The sequence below is a fragment of the Cherax quadricarinatus genome, chromosome 73 (genome assembly GCF_038502225.1).
Source record: "Cherax quadricarinatus isolate ZL_2023a chromosome 73, ASM3850222v1, whole genome shotgun sequence".
NCBI lineage: Eukaryota > Metazoa > Arthropoda > Malacostraca > Decapoda > Parastacidae > Cherax > Cherax quadricarinatus.
In genome coordinates this window covers 130,748-152,500 of record NC_091364.1, presented here as the reverse complement: position 1 = coordinate 152,500, position 21,753 = coordinate 130,748, and the positions used below count along the sequence as shown (strand labels likewise).

The following is a 21,753-nucleotide window of genomic DNA, read 5'->3' as shown; positions in this document are numbered from 1 at the left end:
TAGCCGCCACATTCCCGTTGTGGCTGAGGTGCTGGGGTTGCTTAGCTGGTTTGATAAACTTGGTTGTTCTCCTGCGATAGGTCGCCAAGACTCAAATGAGGACATTAAAATCCCGTTTGTTCACTGCTTACGACAGTGACCTGAATGGTGCTTGACAGTTGCTGTGTATGTACTCACCTATTTGTACTCACCTGATTGTGATTGCAAGGGTCGAGTCTTAGCTCCTGGACCTGCCACTTCGGTGATCGCTACTAGATTTACTCCCTGCTCGAAGAGTGTGTATCTGTGTTTGTGATGTTTATTTTCCTCGTGGAATGACAGGTAATTAGGTTTGATCCAAGAGGAAAATAGTTTCAGTTCTTGTGATTAAGCTTCCCTTCAGCTGAATGTTATGTAGCAACACTCACATAATACCAGATAACTCATACCAGTTACCACAATTTACACTTAATATTTTAGTGTTGCACACTGCTGTCAAACTTGGAACAATAACGTTGACTGCTTCGTGTCACTGTATTAATGGTATACAATACCGACCAGTAGATGAGTAAGACACAGGTGTAAGTATTGTACATGTGTCTGTCTTACCACTGGTGTCTGTGTTTCCTCACCAATGCTACACTTGTATTACAAGGGAATTAAGAATGACGTCATTGCTGTATTAGGTAAATGGACACAGATGCAACTAATGTGACATTTTATTGTGGCAACGTTTCGCTCTCCAAGAGCTTTGTGATGCTGTTGTATCTTAATTCCGTTGATCATCGCCCCGCGGCACGGTCTCACACCAGGCTGTACTTGAAAAACCTAACGAAATAAGAAATATTAAGAAACAGCAAATTGAAGCTAGGTATAGAGTGAGAATACGCAAGATTCATTCGTTATATTATTTCTTTACGAGACAAAATACCAGCAGTCCTGCCAGATTGTGAAACGTTTAACAAGCTGCTGTTTGACATTCACATTACAGGCTGGTAGTACCTTCCTGTAAGATTTCACACAAGGTCTCTTGTTTAATGATCTGATCAGTCAAGCTGTTCGTACTAGCGGCATGCAGTCCAACGTAGTAACTCCAACTTGGCTTATAAAGAACAGTTTACATTAACGGTATTGTGCTTTTTTGTTCCTCGCTAATTTATCAAGTTCTTTATCGGAAACAACTAAGGTTGTGTGAGTAGTTCCTGTTTTATCTGCCGGCACAGTGTTGAGGAGCCTAGCACCTTTTATACTTACTGAGGCATATAACTTTGTAAACTTACTGCACCCCTGGATTTCACGGAACGTATTTCACCCAGTTTACTTCACTTCCCACTCTCGTAACTTTCAGGAAAATCTTTTAATATTGACGTTGAATTTTTTGACTGATGGGGTTATTTTAACTTGGTTCTATTGTATTTGTGTTGTGTTTGCTCGTGCTGATAGTTTATACTTTTTTTTAGCTGTACCTTGGGTATTCCTATATGTGTGTTTTATTGCACAGAATACTGAGTTATCTCCCAGGTTGAGAATTAACACACGTATACAGCAGTTGGGTATCTTTATTGATGAGGAGTTCAGCTTCATGGAGCTGAGCTGTTCTCCAGGCTGAGGGACTGACCACCTCAAATACTTTTTCTCCAAGGCTGATGGACTGATTACATCATCTTTATTTTATTACTACTGCTGAAGATCTCATAGCTTCCTTCACACTCTTAAGGGCAACGTTATTATATATGTAGAATTAAAAACTTGTATAACATCTGAATATCATTATTGTAGACGTTTTGCCATCCAGTGGCTTTATCAGTACAAATTCAAGGACGTAATTGGAAGACAATATATAGTTCACCGTCTTCCAATTATGCCCTTTAATTTGTATTGATAGAGCCACTGGATAGCGAAACGTCTACAGTAATGATACCCAGATGTTGCACAAGTGTTAAACTCTTCATCTTGTCGGTATTGTATACCATGTATATACAACGTTATTATACATGCAAGTTTGGGACCAGACCCTTCAGTATTTTCCAAGTGTAATTTGTAATGTATTTTTCTCGCATACTCAGGAAATACAGTTTCAGGGATTTTAGATTTCTCCCAAAATTTTAGTGGTTTGAAGGCCACTAATGAACGTTCTCTGTGCGTTCTCAAAATTTACAATTTTACCTGACTTAAATGGGGCTGTTAGTGTACAGTAATATTTAAACCAAGAGAGTACAAGTGTTTTAAAGAGTATCATCATTTGTATGGCATATCTTTTTACGATGGTTCTTATTGTCCAGTGTATGATTTATCTTGTTATGTTAGCATTTTTGTATTCATTGAAGTAAGACCTTCCAACGTACCCCCAAGCTCCTTACATTCATCTTCCGCTTTACTGACTGCGTTTTGTACACTGTTGCAGATTTTATTTTTTAATTTTTCCATAGCAGAATCACTGAAATTTTTCCTTCTTGAACACTAAATTGTTATTATGACTCACTGAAAGACTTGGCCTACATCGGTTGAAGGTTTGCTGTGTCCTTGACGGATGCTACTCAAAAGAGTTTTCAAAGGACTTTACAGTACTCTTATTTGTATCTTAATTTGCAAGATATGAGGAAGAATATTAGGGCGATTACTGTGTCTCAAGGAACAGGGCTGTCACTGCGGAAGCTTCTGACTTTGTTATTAATCTTCGGGTACGATTTGCTGGAAAGTTAAAGATCCATTTTGTCTGTGTACATTCTGCCAGCATTTTGCTTGTCTTTTAGGGCCTCCATATCCATGCAGTACATCAAGAAGGGGGAAAACACAGCGTCCTGCACTGTACCCATGTTGTCCTGCACTGTGTAAATATTGTGAGTTTGCGTGTTTAGCAGTCTTAAATATTGTGAGTTCGTGTGTTTAGCAGTCTTCTTAGAACTGTTGCAAAAATATTGATAACTTGTGATAGTCACGTATACAGAGGAGCTGCTTAATGTTCAGATGTTGATATTACAGTTTCTTTGATCTCTGTATTGAATGGGATCTCGGATGTAGTCTGGGAGAGCTTAGATGAGAATAGAGTATTCTGTGTATGCTGAGGTCTTGTGGATTTTCCTGATCTGTAGCGTGTTAAATGAAGACGGCAGAGAGAGAGAGAGAGATCAGTGAGTGCGAGAGTAAGTCTGAATGTGAGTGACGGAGGCTGGAGGCAGGGGTATAATGTCCTTATCCAGTTCCCCCTCCTGGTGTGGACCAGCGAGTGTGGTGTCTCAGAATGTCAAGGTAGCCCACCAAACCTCCTACAAAGGAGTCGCCCCTCTCCCTCCATGTCTCCCTTACTCTCTCACCTTGATCAACGATGTCGTCAGCCAAGAAGAAACCTCAGTGAGGTAACTGTCTTCCAGTCAAACTTAACCCTTCTGAATTTACTTTTGGAAAAGGTTGAGAATGTGGAGGTAGGGGGAGGGAAGCTCTTGAAATATTGCTCTCGCAAATGGTGTTTACAGTTATAAATTCAGTTTTTAATTAATTCCACGCGAAAGAATTCAATTCCATGCGAAGGAATTCAATTCCATGCGAAGGAATTCAATTCCATGCGAAGGAATTCAATTCCATGTGAAGGAATTCAATTCCATGTGAAGGAATTCAATTCCACGCGAAGGAATTTAGTTCCACGCGAAGGAATTAATTTCCACGGTAAGAATTCTGTTATATTTGGAGAGCTTTGGTTTTGAAGCAAAAGGGGGTAATGCCCTTTGTAGGTCACAACAGTAACATTAGCAGTAACAACAAAAAGTAAAAAATAAAAGAAGCTACAGCAGAAGTGCAACAAAGCAACAGCAGCATTGACAACAACGACGAAAACAGGAACAGTACGAGAAACAACCTTATTAACATCAGTAGTTTAGGCATCTCCAGTAACACATTAACGACGAAATTAACAGTAGCGACGTCAATAGTACCAACAACAGCAGCAACAGTAGCAGCAGTAACAGCACCAGTAACAACAGAGCATCAGTAACAACAGTAGCAACATCAGTAGCAACAGTAACAGCAGCAACAACAACAGCAGCAACAGTAACAGCAGCAGCAACAGCAGCAGTAATAGCAGCAACAGTAACAATAGCAGCAGCAGTAAGTGTAACAACAGCAGCAACAACAGTAACAACAGCAGCAGTAACAGCAACAGCAGCAGCAATAGTAACAGCAGCAGCAACAGTAACAGCAGCAGCAACAGCAGCAGTAACAGCACCAGCAGCAACAATAACCACAACAGCAGCAGCAACAGTAACATCAGCAGCAGCAACAGTAACGTCAGCGACAGTAACAGCAGCAGCAACAGCAACAGTAGCAGTATTGTAGCAGACATCCGGGGCCTTGTCTGGACACAGACAAAAAAGTTACCACGACGCTTGTGTCCAAACACTCAACATATCCGGAAATTACTTGGGCACCTTGTCTTCGACCTCGTGGGCCTGGGAAGAGGGCATTCTTTATCTTGCTCTAACTGTTCCTCCTCCTCCTCCTCCTTTTCCTCCTCCTCCTCCTTTTCCTCTTCCTCGTCCCCCTTAACCTTAACTTATTCTCCATTCCCGGTCTCTTCCCAGTAACTGCATATCCTGGTTTACAAGTAAGTCACATTTCGAAGAGTAAACTTTAGACGACGTTTCGTCCACATCTTGGAAATCTCTTACAGTAACCAATTCTCTTTGGGAACACTACGAATTATAAGTAATATTCCAAATTTTGACATTATGAAAGAGTGACGTGCAAGAGACCATAGAGATTATATAAATCAAATCAACCCATAGATTATCAGGAAGCCAGTAGGAGAAGGGAAGCTGAAAGACAGTTTGAAAATGATATAGCATCAAAGGTCAAAACTGAACCACAGTTACTCCACACGTCGGCTATGAGTTAGATTTTTTCTTATTACATTCGTTTTAAACGCAGTAGTAGTGTAAATTCTCTCTACTTCCACTCTCCTTCCCTACCTCACTTTTACGTTCCTTCCCTCCCTCTGATAAGATTTCCCGCTGTGAATGAATATATTCACTGGTGGGGTCATTGTACGTTAACCACTACCGTGGTTTGTACTCAATACACCTCGCAAAAAGAAGCGAGAGTATCGCAGTATCGCAGCCAGTAGTATTGGAACCCATGTTGGAGGCTGTCCACGAGTGTGGCTTAACTCCCAACGTGATGCCTTAAACCACTCAGCTACAATAAGAAAATGAAATAGCTGTAAACTATACTTTGAGGTTCACTGGTGTGTCCGGCGTTAGGAAGAAACATGGCTTACTGTCAAGCAGGCTACGTAACGCCATGAGGCATCTGTAGCCGAGTGATATAAGACGTCACGCTGGGAAATAAACCACATTAGTAGACAGAGTCCAAAGTGGGTTCGAATCCTGCTGAGATATTTCTTTTTATATACTATATTGTGTCGAGAGATACTGTGGGGTTTTCACTTGCTGTTACGCAAGTATCGTCAGTTATGCCGGCTAACTAGACTGCTGGCTTCCTAAGATTATTAGTTAGAACAGTTTTTACAACACTTATTATTGAATGGGTATGATAACCAACTGACAGTTTACATAATAAAATATATTTACCATGCTACTAATATTAAATAAAGACAAATTATTAAAATGCAGTTACAAGTGCCAGTCACTTGTGGATAAGCTGAGCTCTTACCCAAAGGACAGGTGTTATGAGCTACCATTACCAACAGTCTGCTGGATCCCTGAAACAGGTTTTTGTGACATTTGATACTCTACTGCCACTGACACGTTCTGCCTTATCTCAGAGAATTTTCCCTCCTACCTCTTGCTGTCTTGCAACATTGCATGGCTCCTGACGACGCACCAGAGTACGAAAGATCTTGAGCTAAAGGTTTTCATCCCCATGTGGCTTGTGCTGCAGTGTCAAGATTTCCTGTTTTTGATTGTTTTGCATTTAATACTGTATTGGCGTGACTGAGCAGCTAAATATTCCCACACTTTCCTCCGTGACTAAGTACTTCTTGCACTAATATATTACTAAAATATAATTACTGTTGCTAATCACACCAACACAACATTAAATATGTTACAAAAGTCTATTTCATCTATTAATAATCTTAGGGATCTAGTAGGTTTAGAGAACCGACAAGTTGATAAATTAGACACATACTGTGGAAACGTTGACCACACGTTTGTTTGTATTGGACTGATGAAGCTACCGTGTGGCGAAACGTTTCCATAAAGATACCCAAGTGTTGCACGTTTATCTAATTTATCATCCCGTAGGTTACCGGCATTGCCAGCGCATAACACCTGTCCTTTGAGTAAGAGCTTATATTATCCATACTGCATTTTATTTGTCAAAGGCTTAAGATATCCATCACTGGATGTAATCTTTGTGCTGACACCAGACTGGTGATAACGGCCAGATAAATGCTCAGTGACGTCAAGCGTTACGTACACGCTAATCGTTATTTAGATTCCGCAATTCTTCAAATGCTAACACGGATATTAAGTTTATAATTATCTTGTTGTAAAAGCTAGGCGATGGTATGTTGGTAGCCTGTCTGACGATTAATGGACGGAGTATCGAACCTCGACCGTTCTTGTGCTCAGTGAAAACATTATCCTGCCAATCAATTAAATATAATGTAATATAATAATATAATATAACATAACATGGTATATATGATATATAACAATATATATATATATATATATATATATATATATATATATATATATATATATATATATATATATATATATATATATATATATATATATATATATATATATAATGTAATATAGCATAATATAATATGATATAATTAATACAATATAATGTAACATTATATAATATGATATAACATTATATAATATGATATGATATAATTAATATATAACATATTGAAACGTAATGAGTTGAGGAAGACTGAGTTGCATCACTGTGGATTGTTGTGTGAAACTTGTATGACGGCAGCATTATTGGATTAATGTCGTGTTGGATGATGTGTAAACAGGTGCAGCTGACGCAGGTGTGTGTATGTGTGTGTGTGTGTGTGTGTGTGTGTGTGTGTGTGTGTGTGTGTGTGTGTGTGTGTGTGTGTGTGTGTGTGTGTGTGTGTACTCAACTAATTGTGGTTGCAGGGGTCGATACTCAGCTCTTGGCCCCGCCTCTTCACTGATCGCTACTAGGTCCTTTTTCTCTCTCTCTCTCTACTCCCTGAGCTTTATCATATCTCGTCCTAAAGCTATGTATGGTTCCTGCCTCCACTACATCATTTGCTAGGCTATTCCACTTCCTGACAACTCTATGACTGAAGAAATACTTCCTGACATCTCTTTGACTCGTCTGAGTCTTCAACTTCCATTTGTGACCCCTTGTTTCTGTGTCCCCTCTCTAGAACTTCCTGTCTCTGTCCACCTTATCTGTTCCACGCAGTATTTTGCATGTCGTTATCATATCTCCCCAAACCCTCCTGTCTTCCAGTGTAGTTTATAATCTTGTCCCATTAAAGGTGCTCCATCACTCTCCTGATAATCTTCTCCATGACTTTGTATACGATACACGTCAGTAACACTGGTATATAAATAACAAAAAAAGGCACAATACCGTGACTGGAACGATACACAAATAACCCGCACATAAAAGAGAGAAGCTTACGACGACGTTTCGGTCCGACTTGGACCATTTACAAAGTCACACTAACCAGAAGTGGAGCAGGACGGCTATGTATAGGCAGGAAGAGGTGGTGGTGGTGGTAGTAGTAGTAGTAGTAGTAGTAGTAGAAGAGGTAGTAGTAGTGGTAGTAGTGGGGAATAAGGAGGACGAGCCAGTCAAATACAATGGAAGGGGAGCACTGCAAGGGAGCTAGGTGCCCACAGAGGGAGAGCAAGCGCACAGAGGTGGGTGAAAGGGGAAGTGGTGAAATAAATAAAGAAGGAACAGAAACACGAGACAGAAGAGAGAAAGACAACCCAGAGGAGAAAAAGGAAAGAGGAAAGGGGAAGAGGGAGAAGAAGAAAAAGAAAAAGAAAAAAATGAGGAGCCAGGTTAAGTCACGGGTGTTCTGAAGTTTGGAGCATTTTACAATGGTGGGAGAGGAAGGCATCTACAGAGACGAAGCCAGAGCTAAGATTCATACAAGAAAGTTGTGTATTAGAGAGGATTCAACTAGACGGCGACTGTTCGAGTTGGAAGTAGGGAAGACAGTTTTAGCAGAAGACCAGTCAATAGGATGGCTATGATCTCTGACATGACAGAAAAGAGCATTGTTAGTGTCGGCAAGCCTAACACTATTTACACTGGTATATAGTTTAGTGCCTCGTTTCTGTCTCCTTTCTTAAAAATGGAGACTACATTTGCCGTCTTCCAAACCTCAGATAGTTGCCCAGTTTCAAGGGATGTGTTGAAGATTGTGGTTAGTGGTACACACAGCATCTCTGCTCCTTCTCTAAGGATCCACGGGGAGATGTCCGGTCCCATCGCCTTTGAGGTATCACGGTCACTTAGCAACTTCTGCACCTTCTCCTCAGTTGTGTGTATGTCATCCAGCACTTGTTGGTATATTCCTTGTTGATATTCCCCTCTGTGCTGTCTTCCCAGAGTCCTTCCTATCTCTACTGTAAATACTTCCTTAAATCTCGTGTTGAGTTCCTCGCATACCTCTTGATCGTTTCTTGTGAGTTCCCCACCTTCTTTCCTCAGCCTGATCACCTGGTCTTTGACTGTGTGTGTGTGTGTGTGTGTGTGTGTGTGTGTGTGTATGTACTCACCTATTTGTGGTTGCAGGGGTCGATTCACAGCTCCTGGCCCCGCCTCTTCGCTGATTGCTACTAGGTCCTCTCTCTCCCTGCCCCATGAGCTCTATCATACCTCGCCTTAAAACTATGTATGGTTCCTGCCTCCACCACATCACTTTCTAGGCTATTCCATGGCCTGACTACTCTATGACTGAAGAAATACTTCCTAACATCCCTTTGATTCATCTGAGTCTTCAACTTCCAATTGTGACCTCTTGTGTCTGTGTCCCATCTCTGGAACATCCCGTCTTTGTCCACCTCGTCTATTCCGCGCAGTATTTTATATGTCGTTATCATGTCTCCCCTGACCCTGTGTGTGTGTATGTATGTGTGTGTGTGTGTGTGTGTGTGTGTGTGTGTGTGTGTGTGTGTGTGTGTGTGTGTGTGTGTGTGTGTGTGTGTGTGTGTGTACTCACCTAATTGTGGTTGCAGGGGTCGAGACTCAGCTCCTGTGTGTGTGTGTGTGTGTGTGTGTGTGTGTGTGTGTGTGTGTGTGTGTGTGTGTGCGTGCGTGTGCGTGCGTGTGCGTGCGTGTGGGCGTGTGTGTGTGTGTGCATGTGTGTGCATGTGTGTGTGTGTGTGTGTGTGTGTGCATGTGTGTGTGTGTGTGTGTGTGTATGTGTGTACTCGCTGGTGTTTGGTTTGGTGTTTGTGGGGGAAGGGGGTCCTGACATCTTGCCCGGCCTTCTAGGTTGCCGTGGCCCACATCTGGACGATGGCCTCACCGGCTGTGTCGTTCCTATTCTTGAAACTGCGAAGGGATTGAGCCTTCTCTATCTCGTGTAGCTCATTACGTTTATTAACCACTCTGAAACAAAAAAATACTTCCTGACATCCATATGGCTTATGCTGATTCTCCAACTATTGGCTTTGGCATTTCCGATGAAGTAGCGACTCGTGTGGGGCAGCGAGCCATCAGGTTGACCAGGCAAACATCAGACGAGTCTAGACCATGGCCAGACTCATCAAAGGTATATCAAAGGTGTCTGCAGGGACCTTGGGGAAATTTTTGTGCGAGTCTTTGCTCGGTAACTGCGACAAAATTATTGCAACGAGGTCTCCGTATATGTCCACAGTAATCGTGGTATGTAGCGTCTCTCTCTTTTTCTCTCTCTCACACATACACATTTGATTAATATTAAGTCTAATAATTAATAATAATATGAATTGCATTAAGTGCTAAAACATATTACAGTATATGTATAAGATAAGACTAATGTTCACTCGGGGGGGAGAGAGTATTTTGGTAAGCCACATGAGTATAATTGCAACGACTATATCTTCCTTTCTCTACCTGTGTATTATCTTCATCTTAACCGTCTCGAGAGTTTGCGTCCATTTTGTTAGAGAGTAGGTAAAGTGAAGTGTTGTCAGAGAGAGAGAGAGAGAGAGAGAGAGAGAGAGAGAGAGAGAGAGAGAGAGAGAGAGAGGAAGGAGAGTTAGTGTCTTAATTATCTGTCAAAGGTTCTTGAAGGCTCTTATCAGTAGACACTTGGCCTGTGTGTGTGTACTCGCCTAATTGTGGTTGCAGGTGTGTGTGTGTGTGTGTGTGTGTGTGTGTACTCACCTAGTTGTTGTTGCAGGGGTCGATTCACAGCTCCTGGCCCCGCCTCTTCACTGGCCGCTACTCGGTCACTCTTCCCGCTCCATGAACTTAATCATACCTCTTCTTAAAACTATGTATGGATCCTGCCTCCACTACATCACTACCCAGACTATTCCACTTCCTGACAATTCTGTGACTGAAGAAATACTTCCTAACATCCCTGTGGTTCATCTGAATTTTCAACTTCCATCTGTGGCTCCTTGTTGCTGTGTCCCATATCTGGAACATTCTGTCTCTATCCACCTTGCTCTGTTCGCATGAGACCTTCTGGCCACCTCGGCCAGTGTGTCAACCATCGCTCTATTACTCTCATCATACTCTTTCCCTGCCCTTCTGCTGTTCTGTGGTGGGTTATACATCACTGCAATTACCACCTTAGGACCTCCAGACTGAAGTATTCCTATTATGTAATCTCTTGCTTCTCCTCTGTCTCCTCTCTCCAGCTCATCAAAATCCCTTTGGCTTTTGATCAGCAGTGCCGCTCCTCCACCCCCTCTGTCTTTCCTCAGGATCTGATATCCCGTTGGAAAGATGGCATCTGTTATCATCCCTGTGAGCTTGGTTTATGTGAGGGCTATGATGTCCGTTGATGCCTGTTTGACTCTTTCGTGCCACTCCTCTCACTTATTCGTTATTCCATATTTTCAGTTTCCTCTCCAGCACTGTGTTTCGGGGGTCTGGGGGGGGGGGTTGTGGCCTGGCAGTGTGCTGCAGGGTTCTGCAGCATAGTGTGGAGTGGGGGCTGTAAGTGTGGGTTGTGGTCTGTGTTGGGATAGTGTGTTTGGTTGTGGGGTTCTGGGGATGGTTCTGTGTGTGCTTGCTCTTGTTGCTCTGCCCTGCTCTGGTTGTCCTCTGCTGATTCTGTCCTTGTCTCTCTTCCTAGCCCCTTTTGCTTTTGTGTCCTTTCCCTCGGCTGCTGTCATTCTGTTTTTGTTCTGTCTCGGTCTAGGAACACCCTCTTGTATGCTGACGATTCCTTGAACCGTGGTTTCTCTTGCAGGATCCTGTTTCGCACTGTTTCTGTTCTGAAAATCATCTTGATCGGCCGTTTTCTCTCCTTCAAGTACCTCCTATTCTCTGAAAATTTACAATCTCAGACATGTCTTCTTCACTTATTTCTTTGATGATGTTCTCAATCTCCTGTCTTTATGCCTGCCGTCTTTCATTGTGTGTCCTTCCCTCGCTCTCTTGGAGCCCATGAATAAACATTGACTTCTCCCTCTTCTCCTCCTATTGCCTTTCCATCTGTGTCTCTGGTTCCTGTTTGTACATGGCCATTTTCTCCCTTATTTTTTCCTGTAGCTCTTGGTGACAGGGCCGTGCCTCTGCATGACCTAACCACCTCTCCCACCACCATCCCTGCTCCCAGCTGCTCTCCCCCTTCATTCCTCGGCCCTGCTTGGTGTAAAGTAAAAGGGCACAAGTGTAACTAATGTGACATTTTTATTGTGGCAACGTTTCGCTTTCCAGGAGCTTTATCAAGCCGCTGGTAACGGCTTGATAAAGCTCCTGGAAAGCGAAACGTTGCCACAATAAAAATGTCACATTAGTTGCACTTGTGTCCTTTTACTTTACATATTGTCGGTAATTCTACCAACTTTATTACAACCTGCTTGGTGTGTGTGTGTGTGTGTGTGTGTGTGTGTGTGTGTGTGTGTGTGTGTGTGTGTGTGTGTGTGTGTGTGTGTGTGTGTGTGTGTGTGTACTCACCTATTTGTGGTTACAGGGATCGTGTGTGTGTGAGTTAATAGGTCGAGAGTCTGGACCTGAGAACCAATATAGCACAAGGACCGCGTCTTATTGTTGACATAATTCTCAGTGTGGACGTTCTGCTGATGTTTAGCAATAATTCGTGATAGAGGAAAAATCATTGACGAACATTTCAGCTGTTATTATCTTTAAGATTCAGTTATAAACTGAAATTACAAGGGAATCCAGGATATCACTAATAAATGAGTTCTGTGCCTGATTTTTTCTACTTCCTGTTGAGTTTTGTATAGAAAATAGCACATGACCATGTTTCCTACGTATATTACAAGTACTTTGCTTCTCTAAAACTTAAGTTGGTTACTAGGTTACCTATTTTGTTTGTAACTTGAGATGTGTTTAGTGAGTCCCGGAACCTCTCTCTGTAAATAAAACGGGATAGGTCCAAGGCAAAAACTCAGTAGGCAACGGTTCGTTTCTCCAATACAAGGTCAACATTTTACTGTGTTTATTTACATACTTATTTGCCTTTGGTGTTATTGACCAGGAAATAGCAGTCTGCCTGATTAACCGGTGACTGATCCTGGACAGACTAAATTATCAGAGTAAAGCAAGGTGATGAGAATAAATAAAAGTATAGGACTTAGAATATTTGAAGTTAACTTCCAAGAAAGGAGTATACATGATGTTAATATATTTAAATACTTGAGAATTATGTATCCCTCCCCAGGCCCTTAATAACCTCCCCAGGCCCCTAATAACCTCCCCAGGCCCCTAATAACCTTCCCAGGCCCCTAATAACCTCTCCAGGCCCCTAGTAACCTCCTCAGGCCCCTAATAACCTCCCCAGGCCCATAACCTCCCCAGGCCCATAACCTCCCCAGGCCCCTAATAACCTCCCCAGGCCCCTAATAACCTCCCCAGGCCCATAATAACCTCTCCAGGCCCATAATAACCTCCCCAGGCTCGTGATAATCTCCCCAGGCCCTGTATAAGCTCCCCAGGCAATGCATAACCTCCCCAGGCCCTCAAGTTAATGGTTCAAGTCGGGCCGAAACATCGTCATAAGTCTCTCTCTCTCTCCCATGTGCGGGTTATTTGTATATTGTTCCAGTCACGATATTGTGCCTTTTTGTTCTTAATGGAATAATTTAGAGTAACGCTCTCTTCAGAGTATGGGTCATTTGTGAATTACTGCAGGAATGATATTGTAGCATGGTTGACGATATCCTTATTGCTCCACTCAAGTCTCCCAGCTCAGACTGACACATTTCAACACCTTGTATGAACGCCATCCTGGGTGATGGAGTACGACGGGGAAACGTAGCTAGCATTTGTTCCCAATATATACACATATAGAATAGGATAGCACTTTGGTTATGTATCCAGTTTTGTTAAAAATCTGTATAGACCTTCAGACTTTACGTAGAACACTACTTGCCTTTTTTGGCTTATCTTGGTTTAACCCTCTGAGGTTAATAATCCAAGAAAGTCCACTAGTTATCCTGGATTAACTATCTGGGGTTAATCCCAGGAAAGTCCACTAGTTATTCTGGATTCACCTTCTGAGGTTAATCCGAAATCGTCGTCGTCTCGTCATGATGATGATGATGATGATGATGATCTTCTTCTTCTTCTTCTTCTTCTTCTTCTTCTTCTTGTCATGTGTTGGTGAGGTGCTGAGAGAAAAGGTTTGACGTCACTGGCGTTGGGGTCGCCAGCCATCAGTGAAGGCTACAAGTTTGGCAAGTGATCTGGACCACAACACCGTCTCCTAGCCCCATTTCCCCTCCTATTCCACTCTCCGCATCCCTTTCCCTCCTACCCATCCTGTACCATATCCTCATTCTCAAATAAAGCCTTCCAGCTCAAGCTGGAAGATTTGAGAACTATAAAACCAATTTGTGTAATGGAATATGAATGGGAAACAGTTAGCTTTTGTTCCACTATGTAATTATCATATATATAAAAGGTAGAAGCACATTGCTGATGTTTCCAATTTTGCTAAATGAAAAAAAAATTGTAGTTGTGTTACCTTTACGTACTGGGTGATGCCATGAACTGTGCTTGGGCGATACTTTCCTCCAAGCTGGGACGAGGTGCCCAACACTTTCTTTAGTTTATATTTCCAGGATATTCACTGTCGTCTTCCCCCGTAACTATCGTTTCTAGTCCCTTCCTCTCACCATCTTCATTGTGATGTTTTATTTTTCTTCATTCTAATTTGTTATTAATTTAACGAATAACTTTTGTTATACAGCATTGTGTACGTAGCATTCCCCACAGATAAGTAAACACTAAGTTACAATGCCAGTACTACAACACATCTACCACTAAACAGAACATTCTAAAGCTCACAAGAGCGATCATAACCGATAATAAATTGTCGAGGTACAACCCTTGTTGCTGCCTTGAAGCAGTGTAATTATCTTGGAAGAGGCGAGCGTTTACTTACCAAGCTCCTCCGTCACCAGTTGAATTACAACTGGACCCGCCTCGTAAGTTTCAGTCGACCATCGTAGGTGACTTTGGCCTCCTGGGCTACTCCTAAAACAGTGTATTGAACCTACCTCTGCATACTAGTGACATGCAGGTGATCCATTACTAGAATTCTACTTAGATTTGTAGCCAGAGTTCACCGTTAACTACCTCATCACCTAGGCTATTTCTCGACCGTGGCCTGCCTAGCCATCATGACCTGGCAGGTTCTGGTACAGTTAACTTTTCTATTTCTACTTTTGTCCTGGAAGTATTTCTTCTGTCTGGTGGTAGAATGTTTGTAAGTTTTGTAGCACTGCAACATGTTGATTCCTTGATTGGCAACAGCAGTCGACCTGAGAGGACAGTAACCACAAGTACTAGACAGTCACCTTGTCACGTCATCACAATGCTCAGCTCTTAGTCAACACGCTGTATAACCCTTGTAGCTTAGCGCTTCTTTTTGATTATAATAATAATCTAAGTCAACACTTTGAAACAATTTATTACTCTTAAAGTCACAGGCATCATGAGAACAGAATCTGATAAGTTTTTGACAGGTATAATCTGACTTGGTGCGTTAATGAATATTATGGCATGTAGGTCGAGGATCTAGTCTTGATAAATTGCATGATGACTGTGTGTGTGTGTGTGTGTGTGTGTGTGTGTGTGTGTGTGTGTGTGTGTGTGTGTGTGTGTGTGTGTGTGTGTGTGTGTGTGTGTGTGTGTATACTCACCTAGTTGTGGTTGTGGGGGCCGATTCACAGCTCCTGGCTCCGCCTCTTCAACTAGCCTCTACCCGGTCACTCTTCCCGCTTTGTGAGCTTTATCATACCTCTTCTTAGAGCTATGTATAGATCCTTCCTCCACTACTTCACTACCCAGGTTATTCCACTTCCTGACAACTCTGTGACTGACGAAATACTTCCTAACATCCCTGTGGTTCATGTGTGTGTGTGTGTGTGTGTGTGTGTGTGTGTGTGTGTGTGTGTGTGTGTGTGTGTGTACTCACCTACATGTGGTTGCGGCGGTCGATTCGCAACTCATGTAGTCGCGTCTTAGTCCTTCTTCTCTGTGTGTTAATTATTCTTTTATAAAAGGCACTTGTCGATAGATACTTGCCCTGTTAGGTGTTCTGGTAGGTATGACTTCTCTAAGTATACACAAACTACGATTTAATTTTGCTCATTTGTTTGAGAGCAATTCAGCTCGGTGTAAAAATAGAGTGGCTAGTCTATATTCATACCTGAAGGATGTTTTTAGTAGTCAACGGCCCCGCGGCCCGGTCCCAGACAAGGCCTCCTGGTGAATCAAACTGGCTGTTACTGCTGGCCGCACTCAGCGCTACGTAGGAATCACAGCTTGGTCTGAGGAACTTGTCAAGTTCTCCCTTTTCCCCTTATGAGCGAAAAGAGGGCGTTAAAAAGTCGGGGACCCCTGACACTCATCGAGGCCTCTCTTGGTGTACTCGCAGCGCTCCTGATTTTTCACTGGAGGTACTTTTGCACTGTCTGTCAAAGATGTACGTGTTCTAGCTCAGCACTTTCACCTGCTTTGAAGGCGGCCGTCGGTATACAGCAGTATTCCAGCCTGGAGAGAGCAAGTGAATGGGAGGTCATCAAATTTGGCAAAAGAAAATACTATGATCCATAACTCATCCACAGTTTGGATAGGAAACCTCATACGACGTTTCGCTCCGTCCTAAACCCTCATCAGATCAAGACTGAATGTGTAACGGTGGCAGGCTTCAGTTTGCATTACGTTAGGGAACAAGTAAAAGATCCAGGAATTTTGAAGAGTAAGAGCAGTCACGCCTCGAATATTGCTTTGTACTCAGTCTTTCCATGTAGGAGAGGGGAGGGAACCCTGGTTGCACGACTTGGGTGTATGTCTCACCCGCAGCGGACGGAAGATGAAGCCTCCCCTTTTCGCTAAGTGACCCACACGTTCTTAGCGCTTTACATAAAAAAAATCTAAGTAGAAGAGGTAGCAGAGTTGAAAAATGTGTAGAAGCTCTTTTCTGCCATCATCGCATTAGTAAAATATAGAAATTACTGGGAATGCCTTAGATCACTTGGAATTGAATTGGAATGCACTTTCACAGAGTAGAGATATATTCCTGATAATAAATACTGTATACATGGAAGATATTTGTGGGCCAGTTCTTCATTTAAAGTGCCGGTTATAGTTGGAAGGCAGAGTGGTGGCAAGTATGGGCAATACCAATATATTTAGAGCAGAACAAGTCTTTTTAAAAGACAGGTTTTGTCTCAAGGAGAGTTGATAAAGCTCTTCTTCAGAGAAACCCTTTCTTAATAAAGATTTGCTGTGCTCTGTATTACCATAAACATTGTCATATAAACTTACTGGAGTGAGAGGCGGCGAATTTCTGCTTTTCCTTTGTTTCTCTCTCCTTGCATTATCGTCATATATTCAGTTCTAACTTGCTTAGAACTGAACATTCCTTATTTTTCTTATTTTGGGGGTAATCTGTTTAATGCCATTATTATAAATGTTACAGAGTTGTATATAATTTAAATAACTTTAAAAATTCTGTTGTGTTTTACAGGTGAGTGTGTGTAGTGAAGGCAGCGTGTGGAGTACACGAGGTAAGTGTGGCCTCTAAGAGCCTTGTGTATCACGCAGTCCCAGTATCGTTTGGTCTCTTTTCTTTCTCTACCTTGATGTTACTGAGGAGCACTTGCTCCAGGAGTTGAAACTATCCTCCCCGTTGGATCTAATCTGTTTACTTCTCATTCCTCATGAATATTACTTAATCGTGTAATGTGTTATAGTAGTGCCAGTGGCCACTAGTATAGTAATGGTGAGAAAGAGAGAGGGGAATTGTGTTTATGTGGTAAGTGACAGGTTTTGTTTAGCGGTGAGTGAGTGGTGTTGAATTGTGCTTAGTGGTGAGTGACAAGCTTTGAATTCTTGAGCAGTGAATGAAGTTTGTTATTGTGTTTAGTAATGAGTAATTTGGGTTGAATGGTTCAGCAGTGACTGGTCTTGTGCCACAGTGGAAGGTATAGAGTAGAGTGTCTACTGGTGGGGATGCTGCTGCTCTTTTTCTTATTGTTTGCGTACCTGGTGCTACTGCTGTAGTTAGTATTGTTGCTGGTACTGGTGCTGTTGCTGCTGGTGCTGCTATTGCTAATGATGCGCCAGCTGTTGGTGCTTCAGCTTGTGGTAGTGGTGGCAATGCTGCTGCGGAATGTGCTGGTTCATCAGCTGTCAGTGGTGGTGGTGTTGCAGCTTTTAGTAGTGGTGCTGTTCTTGGTAGTGGTGCTGTTGCTGCTTAGCGTCCGCCACTACTCAGTTGTTGCTACTCTCATCATGTGCACGGTAAGTGAGCCTCTGTGGAGCACTTTCACTGTGTACATCTCGCCTCTCCTTTTAGTACACAAAAAAAGAACAAGTGGGTACGCCTTTCCTTCCCTCCCGCCAAGGAGAACATTGACTTTCCTCTGGTAATTTTTTTCACATGTGCTTGATGCCAGTCTCACAAGGTTAAGAACCGTTGTCTGTGACCAGTAAGTGAATGGCTGCTCGCATGGTATTAGTGCACCATTGTGGGTTTTATTATTGATGTTGCTGGTACGTTGCCTTGCCTCTTAACTACCATTTTCCATCTTTACTGATTCCTGGCTTCCAGGGCCTGATCATACCCGCTCTTGAAACTGTGTTGCTTGCCTCCACTACCTAACTCGTTTCCAGTCGTCGTAGGGTATAATACCTCTTACATCCCATTCCAATAGTGACGAAACAAGCTGTACTAATCTAGTTGTTTACAAGAGTCGATTCATAGCTCTTGTTCCCATTGCCTCATCCAAATTAACCACCCTGAAACTAAAGATATACTTCTTTACATCCCTATAGATCATCTGTGTCTTCAGCTTCCACCTGTGTCCCATTGATCCTGGTCCAATTAATTTCTTCCAAAGGTTTTGTTCGTAGTAATTATGTCTTCCCCTTATCCTTCTCTCTAAGGTCGCCAGGTTCAGTTCCTTCAGCTTCTCATAATACATTCCTCTCTGTTCTAGTACAAGCCTAGGTAGGTACAACCTTTGTATCTTTTCCACTTTATGTGATTGATTAAGTGTGGGATCCATCCTAGGCCCCCCCCCCTTTTTTTTTTTTTTTTTTTTTGTGTGTGTGTGTGTGTGTGTGTGTGTGTGTGTGTGTGTGTGTGTGTGTGTGTGTGTGTGTGTGTGTGTGTGTGTGTTTATATATAAACGTGCGTCATTGTGTATTTGTGATGACTACATTGTTGTTACATGAGTAAGAACATTGGTTTTCTCATCTTCGTATCATTTGTGTATATGCTTAACCTCTAACTTAAATATATTTTTTCAGGCATTAAATATTTGCATTTATAATGGCTGAAATCATTATAGCTGTTGTAGTCCTCGTTACTACTGTAACTTACATAGCTAACAATGTCATGGCCCAGTCAGTGGAACCATGAAGTCTAATCTACCGACTATCGCCCACAGCCTGGGTATGGGGTAACTACCCCATAGTATGGGTTGAATAATGCATTTCCCACCTGGAGGTTATCATGTGATTTAGACCCACATCATGCTCTGTTTCTCTGACAATTCAGTCACAAAAACACACGTTAACACTTATCTCATTGTGGCTACGGGGGGTCGAGTCTCTTCTCCTGGCCCGTCCTCTCAAACATTCACCTCATTGGGTTTGTTATACCTACACTTACAACTTCGTATAGAATCTGCTTCCATTTAACAGCCCATGTTTTTGTGTGGGAAAGGTGACAGTAGCGGTGGTTGGCATAACCTCACGTACGATATAAAAGTCTTATATTACCGCAGCCTCGGACTGAACTGTGACGAAATTGAGTTTCTCTTAAATTCTTTGGTAATTTCTCAGGTAGAAGAACACATTCCCAGCATCACTTGAAGAATCCTCACTTATGGACAGCATTCACATTGTATGTAGTTTTTAACTTGCTAATTCATTATGTTTCACAAACGTTAATCAAACATCTTAACATAAATCTTCTGAAATTTGTGTAATGTAAAATAAATAAATTGTTTTAATATGTCTGAGAATTTGCATAAGTAAATTTGTCTTTTTTCTTGGGAGTGACGAAGACTTTGTCTTTCCTCATTTTACTTATATATTTGTTAATATATAAATTTAATTTAGAGTGTTTAGTGTATAGTTTGTCTGGCTCTGTTTTCTTCATCATTCCATTTATCCTGTGTGTGTTCAGAGACATCTTGAGAGATAATGATTTAAAATCGGTAGTAACTCCAAAACTGCTGGAACGAAAATAATAATATGAAATGGTTATAATCATAACCATAATTTTTAAAGGGGTGGAGGAATAAGTCAGTGGAAGGCTTCGGTCAGTGACCAGAAGCTCGAGCTGCGGGTCATCATATAACTAAGACCTGCGTCTGGAAACACTTGTCCTGTTTCCTAACAAATCTTTCTTACCCTTACTGACTCCTGAGTGCAATGGTTGGTGGGGTGGTGATCGCCCAGCCCAGCCTCACTCATTGCCCCGTGTGTGTGTAACTTATCCTGTGTGATGGAGTATGACAGGGAAACACACCTAACTTTGCTTACACTATCTCGCTGTTAAATAGAATAGGGTAACAGCACATTGCTGGTGTATTCAATTCGGTTTAAGCCAAGACTGTTTTAGTTGGGTTCCTTTAGTTCTGCTCCTAGATGCGACCCACAACAGTTAGCTAACACCTAGGTGTGTATTTCTTGCGTACTGAACATAGGTAACATGTGTATTGCAATTTGCAAGTAATATCTTACCCCATCCAGGCTTAAACCCGGTTCTTTTGATTATAAGGTGAAGACTTTCACAGAGTTGCGAGGTACCTGTGAGTTTTGAGGTGGAAGTTACCTCATGGTAGGTACCTTGAGTCAGGTAAAGGGTTCTTGAGCCAAGGAATTGAGCCTGCTTTCTCCTTTCTTAGATCGGACCTGATTGCCTCTCATTTCCCAAGCACTGTATGACCCCTACTGGTTTAGCGCTGCCCCATGATAATGGGTTGTGGGAATCTGGTGTTGGGGCTGAGGTCAAACAGAGGGCGCCAGGTTCCTCACCCATCCTGGGAAACCCACTTCCCATCCTGCCCCCTTCCCCCACGTCCACTAACCCACCCGCCCACCAACTCACCCGACCAACCCACCCACAGGAGGCTAAGAGGTAGTGACCTGTTACGACCTGTACAGAAGCTAGGGACCAGGAGCTGAGGCACGATTCGTGTAACTGAAGTTAGGTTCTTCGTAGTTCAGTGGTATCTCTTTAGGGTCACAACCAGTAGTAGCCGGGTGGAACCCTGGGCGAGGCGAGATGAATGGGCAAGTCTTCTAACACCTGCTACACCTGTCACCCAGCAGCATATAGATACCTGGGTGTTACTCGACTGTCATGGACGACATCTTGGGGAAGACATCTTAAAGACCACGATAAAAATATTCCACACTGTTTGGCTTTCTTGAGTTATCCGGGGTTTTAAACTCTCTAAAAATTAATGGTCAGAATATAGTCGTCGTCGTCGTCGTCGTCGTCGTCGTCGTCGTCGTCGTCGTCGTCGTCGTCGTCGTCCTCCTCCTCCTCCTCGTCCTCCTCGTCCTCCTCGTCCTCCTCCTCCTCCTCGTCCTCCTCGTCCTCCTCCTCGTCCTCCTCCTCCTCGTCCTCCTCCTCGTCCCCCTCGTCCTCCTCCTCGTCCTCCTCCTCGTCCTCCTCCTCGTCCTCCTCCTCCTCGTCCTCCTCCTCGTCCTCCTCCTCGTCCTCGTCCTCCTCCTCGTCCTCCTCCTCCTCCTCCTCCTCCTCCTCCTCCTCCTCCTCCTCCTCCTCCTCCTCCTCGTCTTACAAATAGGAGAGTGGCCAGACTGGTGGAACCTTCACCCGGGAGGCAAGAGAAGGCAGGTGAGAGGGAAAGTGAGAGACAGTGAGATGGTCTCTAGATTTATGTATGGTTGCTATGTATTACTGCCATTAAACAAAATCAGGACCACCTGCAGTGTGTGGCTACACTCTTCTGTACGGTAGTTACACCTAGAGAACACCTTCAGGGTGTGGCTACACTTCTGTACGGTAGTTACACCTAGAGAACACCTTCAGGGTGTGGCTACACTCTTCTGTACGGTAGTTACACCTAGAGAACACCTTCAGGGTGTGGCTACACTCTTCTGTACGGTAGTTACACCTAG

The 21,753-nt window shown here is 42.9% G+C and overlaps 1 protein-coding gene across 15 annotated transcripts in view; it reads left to right on the top strand.

The window, feature by feature from the left end:
* mmy (UDP-N-acetylglucosamine pyrophosphorylase mmy) overlaps window positions 1–21,753 on the top strand; it is a 266,724-nt gene that overhangs the window by 114,232 nt on the left and 130,739 nt on the right. The window contains exon 4 of one of the 15 annotated variants that reach the window (XM_070100498.1): window positions 17,117–17,156. The exons of the other annotated variants lie outside the window; for them this stretch is intronic. The gene's annotated coding sequence lies outside the window, so the exon portion shown is untranslated. The remainder of the gene's footprint in view (window positions 1–17,116; window positions 17,157–21,753) is intronic. 15 annotated transcript variants of the gene reach the window in all.